We start from the raw sequence: 13,615 nt of genomic DNA, 5'->3' as shown, positions 1-13,615 counted from the left end.
CATGCGTCGAAGGGATCTTCGACGACGGCGTCGAAGATGGTGCCTTCTTACCCGATGGCCCGTGGCGCTCTCGGGTGGACTCTTTCGCCGGGTGCAATGACTCGCAGCGTTTCGATTTTTTGGGTTTTTCACACAGGGTATCACCCTCAGCTGTCTTCGAGGGGGTCTAGGCCGCTTTCTCAAAGATGCTTAGCATTTTCTGCCTGAATTCCTCCCACTCAGACTGAGAGCTGTGTTTTGAGGGGCAGGAGACCCTTTCTGGGGAAGCAGAAGATGACGAGGAAGGGGCTCTTCGACGTCTCTTCTTTGAGTGTCTAGATCTCGACAAATGGTGGGAGCTACTTAGAGACCTGGAATGGGAATGCTTTCGACGGTGAGGAGACGAATGCCTCGACTCGGCCGAAGAAACTTTGGAGGAGGTTTTGACTGACTTACCTCTCTCGAGCTTCCCCTTACGCTCCTTCAAGGCTTTCGCCGTCATGGACATGCAGTCCTCACACTCCGAACAATGGTGCTCGACTCCCAAGCACCACAAGCAGATCCTGTGTGGATCCGTTATCGACATTTTCTATCCGCAGTCTCGGCATTTTTTGAAGCCGGACCGCAGAGTCGTCGGTTCCGATGAAGAAGCCATCAAGAACGAGTTGGTATTTCGAGTAAATATAAGAGGTTTTATTCTGACTGAACTGAGCAACGATATTCCGAGGCCCCACGAAGCGTGGAAAAACGGAACTGAGCAACGGACGCCGCACGTGGCTATTTATGGGCATGGTGACGTCGGCGCCGATACGGTGGCTGTCGAGGGACATCGACTCGGCGGACGTCGACGCGCAGCGCCCTCTACAGAGAAAACATTTCCGAGGCCAGCAAGCTGGAGACGAATTATCAAAGATAAGGAATACGTCGGAGGACACAATCCCTTCGAAACTACGCTAGTACAGATATCGGTCATACGACTATGTGCTACACCCCCGTGGAGACCAGGTGAGCGTGACAGTACCTGGAGGCATAATTTAGGCATGTTCTTGTGTGGCAAAGAGATCAACATTTGGTTGCCCCCAGCATGTAAAAATGTTGCTTTGTATAACTGAGTCTAGCTCCCACACGTGTTCCAAGGGTTGATGTGTGTTTCTGCTTAGTTTGTCTGCTAGGCAGTTGTGTGCCCCTGAACATCTTGATCCTGGAGGTGTATGCCCCTTAGGAGGCTCCATTTCCAAATCCTCTGTGCCAGTGTGGACAGACTTAGGGAGAGAGTCCGGCCCAGTTTGTTGATGTAATACATGGCTGTTGTGCCATCTTTGCAAAAATGCACTTTTTCACCATTAAGTGATGTTGGAATGCTTGTAGTGCTTTGAAAACTGCTAGCAATTCCAGTACATTGATGTGTTTCTTTGAAAGTGTTTCAGAACACCTTCCCTGTACTGTATGGTGGAGATAGTGGGCTCCCCAACCTGACAGTGATGCATCTGTTTGATTGTGGGGTGTGTTGGTGGGTTGACAAACAGTTTTCCTCGTAACATGTTTACTTTTGTCCACCACTTTATTGCCAACACCACCACTTGCAAAACCTTCCACTAGACCGTCCCAATTTCCTTTCGCTTGCGGCCATTGTTTCGCTAACCATTCTTGCACTGGGCGCATACGTAGCCTTGCATGTGGTACAATGAAGATGCACAATGCCATCATGACGAGTAGGCGCATTACCTTTCTGACTGTTATCTGCCGACTGGCTGCATAACAAGGGATTTGTTGCAGTAGGTTTTGCACCCCATTGTTGGAGGGAAAGACTAAGGTGTTTTCTGTGACAATGACTGCTCCCAGGAACTGTTTTTGCTGGCTGGGAACTAGATTTGATTTCTTTTTGTTGATTGAAAAACCCAGTTGATGCAGAAGATTAATTGTTTATTGCATATTTCTTGACAAACACAAGGTGCTTCTCCTGTTACTAACCAGTGGTCCAGATAAGAGAATACTGTGATACTTTCTGTGAGTAGGTGCGCCGTTACCACTGCTAGCACCTTTGTGAATACACAAGGGGCTGATCCCGAAAGGGGAGGACCTTGATTTGGTAATACGCATTACCTGTTTTGAACCTTAGATATTTTCGATGTGCCAAGAGCACTAAAATATGCAAGTATTCTTCCTTCATATCCAGTGTGGCCATGAAGACTCCCTTCTTGAGTAGCGGGATGACTTTTTGCAATGTTGTCATTTCGAATATTTGTGGTTTGACATAAGAGTTCACTGGTCTTATGTCGAGCAGTTGGCGTTTTAGGTTGTCTGTGATGCTGGGACAAGTTCTATTGCTCTCTTTTCCAGTAATAATTGTACTTCGGCTTGTAAAATCTGTTGATTTCTAATGGTATTTTTCAGTGTGTTGGTGGATGATCGCAAGGTTGCTCTAGAAATTCGACGCAATATCCATCTTTGACTGTGGACAACCATCACTTGTCTAATGTGATTCCTCTCCCATATGTGGCCGAATGTTGTTATGTAACCCCCTACCGGGGTGACATGGGAGGGCACCTGGAACAGGGAGGAATTGTTTTGCAGGTGTGGTCGGGCCTCTACCCTTGCTACGCCCTCTTCTGAATTGTCTACGGAAAGAGAACTGTGACGTTAACTGTAGGCCTTGGTTTGTAAACAAAGTACTGGTCCTTGTACCGGAGGAATAGCCAAACTGCCCTGATGATCTTGGGTAGCTTTGGCCATGAAAACTCCTGTGGTTGGAAAGGAATCTCTTTGGTAACGATTACTTGTAATTTGTCCCAATGTTTTCAGTGTTTCATGTTCCTTTTTTGCAGTTTCCAGAACAACGTCTACTTTACCGACTAAGACATTGGCCCTCATTACGACCCTGGCGGAAATCGAAAAACGATGGCGGAAATGCAATACCGCCATCGAATAGCGCTCGGTGCGATTATGACCCGTCACCGTAAAGTACGATGCCATTAGCGACACCGTAGTGAACGCCAACGCTAACTGCACCAAGTACGCGCGCGCGCGCCATGCCAAACCGTAATTAGCACCATGGCGCAAGGGTACGCGAATTCCGACCCTAGCGGACATGTACTTAACGCCATCAAGCACGGCGGAAAGTACCATTCCGCCATGGTGAGAAGTACGGCATCGCGAATCAACCGTAAACGGCCCCACTGAGTGCCTGTACACCGCTCCCTGGCCACATAGTACAACTCCCCGTAGGTGCAACGAAGTCACAATGCAACCAGTGAAATGTACAAGTCACCCATGCATGCCAACGAACAAAAGAATCACAAGAGGGGCCAATGGGAGCTGCAGGGCACAGATGGCACGAATACAGAAGCCATCCCAATGGACATGACCTCAGTCTCCCACCAAGAAACGCACGCAAACACAGGCACCTGTGACCGGCAATATTCCGATAATCACATCATTCCACCAATCCACCTGGCTGACCGGCATCTGTTACACAAAACCTAATCCCCCGCCCCTGAGTATGACATCATTCAAACAGTCATATTGGCAGCCCTCACCCCTGACCTCACTGGGTTTCGTAGGCAAACGCGCCCAGCACAGTACCACGCAACTATACTCCGAAGCTGGAACCCAATGCAGATCTCCTCACAATACATCGCTCCCCAAATAGGAATATGCCACATCACTTGCAAAGAAGAACGCTACACGGCCCATATCAGAATAGAAATTTAATGCACAACAAATTCACCAAGCCCATACAGCCATTAGGCCATGAACTCCAAAACACATTTCACCATTGTGGGCTGCATCCGCAATAAATGACCAGCTACTTCTTGTGTGACGCCCTGTTCCTTCATGGTACACAGGGGCTACATTCTCGTACGAAAAGGCAACATGGAAGCGCCTAGAACCGCAGGGCCGTCCCAATAGGGAGGCACTAGTCCAGCTGAAAGGCCGAAATGTTGCTCCGAGCCACTAGTACTGCGTAAGGGCATGTGGCCCATTGGCGATCGTCCCATAAGATCGTAATGCTGCTCCACTGATTAACACGAAGCAGCAGGTGTCGGGAGTAAAACCCATCTGCAGGAGTGGCATACAGATGGCAGTGGCAAAAGGGGAGGAGATACCTGTCAACCAAAAGAAAAGAAAAAGAATAGAATGGCCATCAGAACTACATTCGAACAACTCACTTCAATGATCACACTAGATCCACAGCCATATGCATGCTAGCCCACTCCAAAGGATCATCACCACCCCAAAACCACTTGCGACTCATACCTATCCATATCGAGGTGAAAACACCATCACAAACGAGTGTACCTGTGCATGCGTCTGTGAAAACAGAATCCATCAGATGGGATTGGTAACGTGCATGGACACAAGTGTCTGAAGGCGCGTCGATACAGGGAGGGCTCAACAAGGCCAGATAGACGATGGTCCCACTATGGCAGCCCTGCATCACATAGCGCAGGGGAGGCGGACAGATTCCAAGAAGCCCTGTACATGGCAAACACCGTATCAAATCATCTGTCCATGCATCCATTCATCATTCCCTCATCCCGTAATGATAACGCCTGTTTCCATACTCACATAACATGTGAGAATTCCATTGAGTCTGTGCGTTATGCAGCCTGCAAAATCCACTGTGCCCCAGCCCGTAATTCCAGTGTTGTGAAGTAACATGTATTTGGGAACGTCCGGCCTCATCATCCACTTCGCTATTGCGCATCCCAAACTATTCATATCAATCATTGCATCCTCGCCATGGCCCCTGTCCCAAGGACACTGAACAATAGAACGTTATATTTGCAGTCAGACCTGTGGGCATCTCCTCGCCGCTAGCTGAAGACCGAAAGCGCCGCCCTTCGAATTCCTCATTTGCAACATCACGTCGAAAAGGCATCTGTGGCCGCTTGAAATCACAAATTAATCCATCTAGTGCGGCTGTGTGTGAAAATGGCAACTGCCTTCACTCACAAATGGGAGGCCCCGCCCGTCGGTGAACCTCGGTACAGTGATGCATGAGGGTCCACCGTTACTCGAGTACTACGTTCCACTGACCCTTCACAAGTCTGTTCGCGACTGCAAAGAATGCATGTGAAACAATGGGACCATAGCCGAATGAACATATCAACCAATGTTACACGGCCATCGGGTACTAATACATGATTGTAATAGCAAGATGCCATTCCTCGAATTGCAGCGTTGTGTGCGGGACGTGCTCGCCCAAAGGGGAGAGCAGCTTGCACAGGTGGAATGAATCACCACAGGTGGAGGCCATACAGCCTGAAAACACATAAATTGCACACCCAGTCTCCTCCCACAACCACACCCACTCCGAAATGCTACCGGCAGGACTCGCGATGTTGGCCCTGGGGGACCTGATAGCACTGCAAGTACTCCAACTCCAAGAAGAAGACGAACACCAACTACAACCGGCCGCACGGAGGAGACGCAGGAGGAGGAGGAGGGCAAGGCAGGGCCAGCAAGGGCTGCCAGCACAGCCACTACCACCACGCAGGCAGCCCGCAATCCCACGCCTCCGAGCACATCCGTTCAACCTCACTGCTGAGCAGATCCACACCCTCTACCGTTTGGACCGGGACACCATAGCCGCCATTGTGGACATGACACAGGCTGACCTTGTCAGCATGATAGATGGCCCAACCGCCATCCCACCCCTACTGAAGGTGGTGTCTGTACTCCACTTCCTGGCCACAGGCACCTACCAGCACACAGTCGGACAGTTGCATGGCATTTCTCAGCCACTGTTCTCACGGACACTATTGCAAGTGCTCGATGCCCTCCTGCAGCACGCAGACGACTACATCTCTCTACCACGCTCGGAGCAGGAAATAACCAACACAAAAGTGGGATTCCATGCACTTGGCGGCATACCGGGTTGCATTGGTGCCATCGACTGCACCCATGTGGAATTGGTCATCCCACATGCCATGGAGGCCCAGTACCGCAACCGAAAACAATTTCATTCACTGAATGTACAAATGGTGTGTGACTCCAACAGGATCATTACACATTGTTGTGCCCGATTCCCTGGATCAACCCATGATTCTATGGTCTTGAGGAACTCAACGATACCACGCTACATGGAGCGACACGCAGGGAACAGATCCTGGCTACTCGGTGAGTCTCATTTCATGCATGATGATGTGGGGTATGTGATGCGGCAATGACCTGGCAGGAAGGGGGGGGGTGCGTACGTAGCAATGGCATTCCACATAATTCGTTTATCGTCCACATACAGGTGATGCCGGATATCCACTGAAGAGATGGCTCCTCACACCAGTCCGGAACCCACGGGACCAGCATGAGGAGGACTACAACCATGCCCACTCACGTACCCGTGTAGTCATTGAACAGGCATTCGGCCTACTGAAGACCCGTTTCCGGTGCCTCAGCAGGTCTGGCGGGGCACTCCTGTACCGCCATGAGAAGGTTGCAAAGATGGTGATGGCATGTGTCATGCTCCACAACATGTGCGTACGTAGAAATGTGCCCATGCCCCCTGACGCAGAACTGCAAGCACCTGAAGATGGTCATGATGAGGGTGGGGATGTGGCAGCACCTCAAGGAGTCTGCGAGGCACAGGAGGGCCGTGAAATTCGTCAGCATCTCATAGATGCATGCTTCCAGCACTCACGCCTGGTGGCTGATACATGGACACGGGACTCGTGGCACTGTGTGTGTCTGGTACATGCACAATATGGACTGTACGCCTATGATGGCCTAGTACACAAAGATCATTGTCCACACATCTCATTGTTTGATCGTGCATTGTTTATGGCATATGTGATATCATGTTGAACACCCTATCGACCCGCCACCCAAGTGAGCCCAACACACCCCCTCCACCCTCCTACCTCCCCCCCGAACACCAGTGTCCAAAGATGCTCATTGTCAGTGGGCAGTCGCTATTGCAAGCCCCCTCTGCGGGTATCAGGGGCACCCCTGCCTGTGGAGCGCAGGTTCCTCCCAGATCTACGTTGGGGGCTGCCCTGGACGGAACTTGCAACGGATGATGTCACTGCCTGCTCACGTCCATGCATGTCCCTAAGGGTTTGTGAGAGCTCAGTGAGCACACGGCGCACTGCGGCAAGTTCGGCACATACGTCTTTGGACGTTGCATGCAGTTCCCCCCTCAGGCTCTCGGTGCTTCTCTCCATTTGGACTCTCAGGCTCTCGGTGCTACTCTCCATTTGGACTCTCAGGCTCTCGGTGCTACTCTCCATTTGGACTCTCAGGCTCTCGGTGCTACTCTCCATTTGGACTCTCAGGCTCTCGGTGCTACTCTCCATTTGGACTCTCAGGCTCTCGGTGCTACTCTCCATTTGTGCCCTAAGTGTCTCAGTTGATGTTTCTATGTCTGCCTTGGTGCCCCCACATCCATCGGCATGGTGCTTGAGGAGTGTGGCCAGTTGCTGCTGTTGCACGATTAACTGGTCGAGGGACTGTTGCCTCTGCTGGGCCATGGCCATTTGCGGTGGTGTCACAGAGGGGCTGTTCGCCTCATGTTGCCCTGCCACAGGGCTTGTGGGGGATGGCCAGTCGTCGTCTTGTGGGTGCCCCTGCGTGGTATCCTCATGGTGTACGGGATGGAACAGACAGGGGGATTGGGACAGGTCATGGATGGATCTGACTTCGACATCCCCGTCTTCTGTGTCGGAGCATGCTGCCATTAATGGGGTGTCACCTATGGTGCTGCTGCCACCAGAGGCAGTACCTTCTGTGGCATCCATTGGGGGGACCTGTGGTGGTGCTGTTGTGGGCATGCTGGCTGCTGGGGTGCCTGTTGATGTTCCCTCCTGTGTGCTGCCACTTGATATGTGCTGCTGCCGTGTCTTGATGCGTGCAGCTGAGGTGGGGGGTCTTTGGCCGTCGGTCTTGGCCCTCTTTGCAGGTGTGCTGGTAGGGGTGTCCTGGAGCTCGTCGTTTGGATCGGACCCTGTGGTGGAGTAAAGGAGGGCGAGCGTTATTAATGGGTCTGTGGGAATTGGAATGGCAATGTATCACATGCATTGGGGTGGTACCTGAGGGTGATTTGGGTCGGGGCCTTGGAGGTGCTTTCATTTGTGTGTGGAGTGAGGGTGCAGTTGTTTGGCAGCCTGCAGTTAGGGTGTGCCTGCTGCACGTGTAGTGGGTGTTTTTGGGGTTTTTACTTATTTATGTATTTATTGTGAGTTTTAAAGTGCGCTATCAGGCCAATGTGTGTGGACGTTCTCCTGTCCATGTGTTGCTGTTGCGCTATGTGGACACATGTGAGTCACATGATTGGACATTGTGGATTTGGCATGGTTTTATTTGGGCCACCTACCTGATTCTCCGGATGTCTGCACTCCTTTCTCCATCCCTCCGACTCCCTCTATGCTCTCCATTCCAATGGTGGAGGCACAGATTTCTTCCCAGGGGGTCAACTTGATGGGTGATTCCGACCCTCCCCCGGTGGCTGTGGCAATGTTGCGGTTGGCAGAAAGTATGCTACGGACGCGTATCCGCAGGTCGTCCCACCGCTTCCTGCATTGCTGTGGGTTGCGGGGTGCGGTCCCCACCGCACTTACCCGCTGTGCCAACAGGGCCCATATGGCCTTCTTGTTCGCAAGTGCCGTCCTGGTCATTTGCGTGGAGAAGACGGCGGCGGCATTCTCCTGGAGGGTCTCTGTAAGCACGGTGAGTTCCTCACGGGAGAAGTGGACCTGCCGCTTGCGGTCGCATGCTTTCTTCGCTACTTTTCCCATTTTTCTTGGTTTCACTAGGGTGGATGACGGGTTGGGATGTGTCTCAGGGTAGTGATTTTAGTGGTTGTGTGTATTTTGTGGTTTTATAGGTGTACGGGGTGTTGTTTCCCGTTCCGGGCCCATGTTTTTACTTCCGTTTCCGTATATTTACGGTCACCGTACTTTCCGGTTGGCGCTCACTGCGGTGTCCGCTATGATGGGTGGCGGTATTGCACCTAGGGCGCCGTACGGCGGCGGTGTGGGCCGTTTTGGGGTCATTTCCGCCATCGCAGACTTTGCACTTCCGCTATGGCGTGGTGCTCGTGCCCGATGGGTCGGAATGGGCCGCACTTTGCTCCATCGTGCAATGGCGGAAACGCTATTTACGCTGTGGCGGTCCGGTCAGTCACTTTCCGCCAGGGTCGTAATGAGGGCCATTGTCTTCTACCAGCATGTTAAGCAGCGCGGCCTGAATTTCTGGTCTAAAACCAGAATTCCTTAGCCACGTAAGTTAATTAGAGTACATTCGGTAAATATTTTTCCAGCAGTTTCTGCAGCATCAAGTGTTTCCCTTCTGTTAGTGTTTTGCGCATTTCTGACCTTAGGGGCTCATGAACACCATTAACCAGATCCTCCATGTGATCTAACTGTGCTCTATTAATGCTTGACCGGAAAGAAACACGGGTCAGGTATAGTGTGGTAAACTGCAGTGGTAGGGTCTCTAACGTCACAAAACCATGTAAGTTAGTTAACCATGTAATTACATCTCCCAAATGACAATTAATAAAGCTTTTATTCAATCATCAATAGTAAAAAATAAACAACATATAATGACATGTATAACATCACAATTACACAATATATCTTTAATGCAAATATCTACCTTCCTATAAAGTGCTTACGATACTATAGCTACCCTTCTAGCATGATTTTCTGTGCCTATTAACAGATCAAATAAGACTTTCCCTGGATGTAGGCTCAAGAGGCCTCTTTGCTCAACATGTTAATTGGTGAACAATCCTCAGGAGCTAATTTAGTAGTCACTGTTAATACTCTAGTAATTTCTAGTGGTACCACAGTTTTCCATTAACCCAGTTGTATAGCCAAACCACTTCCCCCTGGACGCTTGAGATCCCCATACTGCAAAAAACAAAGCATTAAAAATAGCCATTAGTGGAGACCCGTTTTTCTTTCTGGTCTCATATTGAATTTGGGTTAGGGTCAGGCCTGCATGTACTACTATACAGGTGTATCCCGGAGTTCCCTCTTAATGATTTGGTTCCATTAAATCTTGCCATCAGCACTGCATAATTAGCGATTTGCTTTTGGTAAGTTGCTGATGTTTTTTTCCCCATAATCCATTTTACTCTCCCTGTCAGGGGGTGCTTCTGACGTGGCTATGGGTGTTCCAGCCCTTTTACGAGTAGTAGTGACCACTAGCGAATGGGGTTTAAGATGCCTTTTTATGAACTAAGGGGTCAGTTGGTGCCATCCTAAAACGCTTTCAATGTGAGGATTAACAGCTTTAGTTAGGGCTAGAGTGGAAAGGGATGGTGTCAATCTCTTTTTGACAGATTGTAACAAAGGAATCTACTGTCCAATCTTCTGTTTCCCATTGGGAAAATCATCAACAAAATCTGTGTCTTCTTCAGACACACGGGTTTCAATTTTAAAATATTCTGCTGCCTGTTATGGGATATTGTTCGCCTTGTTCCCTTGCCTCAGAGAAGGATAGGCGATATTATTCCAAGCGGGTTAAACCGAGAAGGAGAAAGATTGGGGATAAAGTACATTTGGATAAAACACAATATAGCCCTGATCCCTGGAATAATCAATGTAACCATCCTCTGATTTTTTGGGTCTTTATAAAGTATATCTCCTTAAGCAGTTTGGCCTCGATTTTATCCCAATCTATGTTGAAAGTTAAGGGATTGGTATCCAAACTAAACACGATAATCAGAATGACTTTGCCTACATAGAAGTTAATCATGGGCTGAATAGAGAACCTACAGAATTTGTAAAGAATCTTTTTCATCTCTGCCCCCATATTGAAAACCTTTAGTTCAATTGATGCAACCACATGGCCCATAGTCGGAGAGGATTGGATGCTTGCCCCTAGGTAGATGATCTCAGTTACTACCTCTATGGCCCGATTCTTCAACTCCCAAGTAAAAGACTTAAGTAACTTTTTTGGATGTTTAAATACAAAAATCTTCGATTTATCTGGATTAATTCTTAAATCATTACACTTGGCATAATCTGCTAAAGCCGATAGTAGGCGCTGAAGTATATCTCCTTCATTCTCCTCTTGGAATACCTAACAGTACTGAGACAAAGAAGAAACACTTGCGAATTACTAATATTACACCCTTTCCCTATTCAAGTACTGAGACGAGGAAGAAGCAACTGAAAGTAATAAACACCAATTACTCTCACCACTTTGGTACTGGGATGAAGAAGATGCATGAAGGTCCGGCATGTCCTGGTAATGAGAGCCAGGCAACAGTAATTGACGGAATACACCAGTAGCCCGTTACCAGACCACAGGTGTATAAAAAGCGGGACATTGAAGGAGAAAGTGAGAGTTGGGAAAGAAGTAGCAGAAGGAGTTGTGTGGGAACGAGAGTAGCCGAAAGCCAATACGCCGAATGGGACCTTGTGAGCCCTGCTGGAGTGAAAGTGCAGAACGGAGATCCCACAGAGGGGAAGGTGGATAGCAAAAGCTGTCAGCAGACAAAGGCGAAGCTGCGCACGAGAGCCGGAGTGAGTGGAGAGACATGCCCGGCAAGCAGGCTACCCCGAAAAGAGGGAGAAGCCTTACGAAGGAGCTGCCGAGTCCGGGTAAGTGGTGGGGACACTTTAATCACTGGTGCGCTCCAGGAGACCATGAATGCTGTAGCAGTCAATGGAAATCAATGAAGTGGCATCGTTCCGAATAGCTAAATGAATGAGATGCCTTTATTGAATACCGAACTGAGTAAAATATGCAAAGATGTCTTTATTAAATATCGAACTGAGTAAAAGCGAACAAAGCAACCTTTCATGAATCAACCTCCAATGAATACCGAATTGAATGAAACAAGTTACCTTTATAACCGAATTGGAAGAAAGAAATAAAGGTGCATTTATTTAAGTGAAACATGAAAAACGAACTGAAAACTAATGAACAGCAGAGTTGAATGAACAACTACGAGTACAAAGTGAAACCAAAATTTAGAAACCACTCATATGTTAAAATTGTGAAGCTGTCTTTGAAAAATTACTTATATGGCTGAATATTGAACTTTTCAAGGAAGCCTTTGAAGTTCCTGGTTGCAAGACCTATAATGGTGGGTGGACTGTGTGGTCTGAAACTGCGCCCAGAACAGAGAACTACTATATGGTGAATCGAGAACTATTCAAAATGAATGCTATGTACCTGGTTACATGACCTGTGATGGGTAGACCTTGTGGTCTGAAACTGCGCCAAGACCAGGGCACCCCTAAAAGCTGACAAGGAAGTTTGCTGTAATGAAAGAAGGACTTTCAGACTTAGGGAAGGGAGCCCCGAGTTGTAAAGTCTTGTGGAAAACCAATTGCCACACAAAGCTTCAAGATACTTCTTTTTATGTTATATTTGAAAATTGAAATTGGGGAAGGAAACCCTTCGACATGTTGCCCTAAACTTTATTGAATTGAGGGGCGGGGGGAGAAGGACACCGTAACCTTTGCAAAAGTGTGGAACTGTGTTTCCTCAAGCATAAAAAAAGGTAAATTGATCATTGTGATGAACATATTGGGCCTCATTACGACCCAGGCGGTAAGTGGTTAACGGCGCCGTAAAAGATGGCGGCGCTGTTAACCCCTTACCGCCTAATTACGAGGTCCCTTTGTGGGTTCCCACCTTAACGGCTGGTTTTACCAGCTGTTAAGGATTGGACCCGCAAAGGGACCTTGGAGGTAATTACGGTACCGTAATTTGCGGTACCGTAACTACTGCCTTCCCAATTTCCATTGAGCCCTATGGGGGCAAAAATTGGAATGGGGAAGGGCCAATGGTGAATGGGGAATTAACGCCCCGCCAACCTTGGAATGGGGCGGTAATTACGCCATTCACCATGGCGGAATCGGTAAAATACCGGCAGCAACCATGGCGTTTACCGCCTGGGTCGTAATGAGACCCATTGACTTGGGGGGTTAGGTGGCAGAAGCTGAAGAGTAAGCCCGGGCTGGTTATAGCTCTGCACTTTATGTTTGAAAAACTGTTTCGTTTATGGCTGACACCCCACACATTGTTTTGTATTAGTTGTGAGGGCAAGCATAGGTTTTGGACACAGAAAGACTTTTCAGTTGAACATTCTGACACAGACTTTCCTTTGTTTCTTTAGGTAGGGAAATCCCAATTTAGCTTAGGGTAAGATAGGCCTTACTCCATCCTGACATTTTCTTAATAAAACATAGTTTTAAAACTCTGAATCCGTTGCCTGTGTCTCCTTCCATGATGTCAACCACACACAACCCAAAGTGATTGGTGCGTCAGACCAGGAGCAAACAATATCACCCACATTACTTTGATTGAGGAAGTACATAAAATTAGGTAGTTTAGCAGATTAGACAACAGCAAACCTGCACTGGAAAAATGCATAATTGTTTGCTGAGCCTTAGGTCATGCCATTACAGTCTAGTTTAACGTGCATACAAAAACACGGGGTTCATTTTCCTTAAAGTCCAAATTGTACGGAGAGGCCCGTCTACCTTTTCACTTCCGTGAACCTTGGTCTCTTTCATGCATAAAGTGTTAAACTGAGTCAAAACTGTTCCATACATTTTTTTGCACATGTGTAATTGCCACTCACAGGTTATGCATGCTGACGCATTTAAATTGGATCCCTGTGGAATCCACCTGCTTTCAGCAGTTGCTAAAAGAACTGGCAGAGGCCACAGAA

General features: G+C 48.5%; 1 protein-coding gene across 4 annotated transcripts in view; it reads right to left on the bottom strand.

Moving 5' to 3' along the window:
* Nucleotides 1-13,615, bottom strand: part of LOC138570097 (intraflagellar transport protein 70A) — a 694,742-nt gene that overhangs the window by 193,554 nt on the left and 487,573 nt on the right. The gene's annotated exons all lie outside the window — the stretch shown is intronic.

The sequence above is a fragment of the Ambystoma mexicanum genome, chromosome 2q, assembly GCF_040938575.1.
Source record: "Ambystoma mexicanum isolate Mex_15411 chromosome 2q, UKY_AmexF1_1, whole genome shotgun sequence".
Taxonomy (NCBI): domain Eukaryota; kingdom Metazoa; phylum Chordata; class Amphibia; order Caudata; family Ambystomatidae; genus Ambystoma; species Ambystoma mexicanum.
The sequence above is the reverse complement of the archived record's forward strand: the minus strand, read 5'-3'. Positions and strand labels throughout refer to the sequence as shown.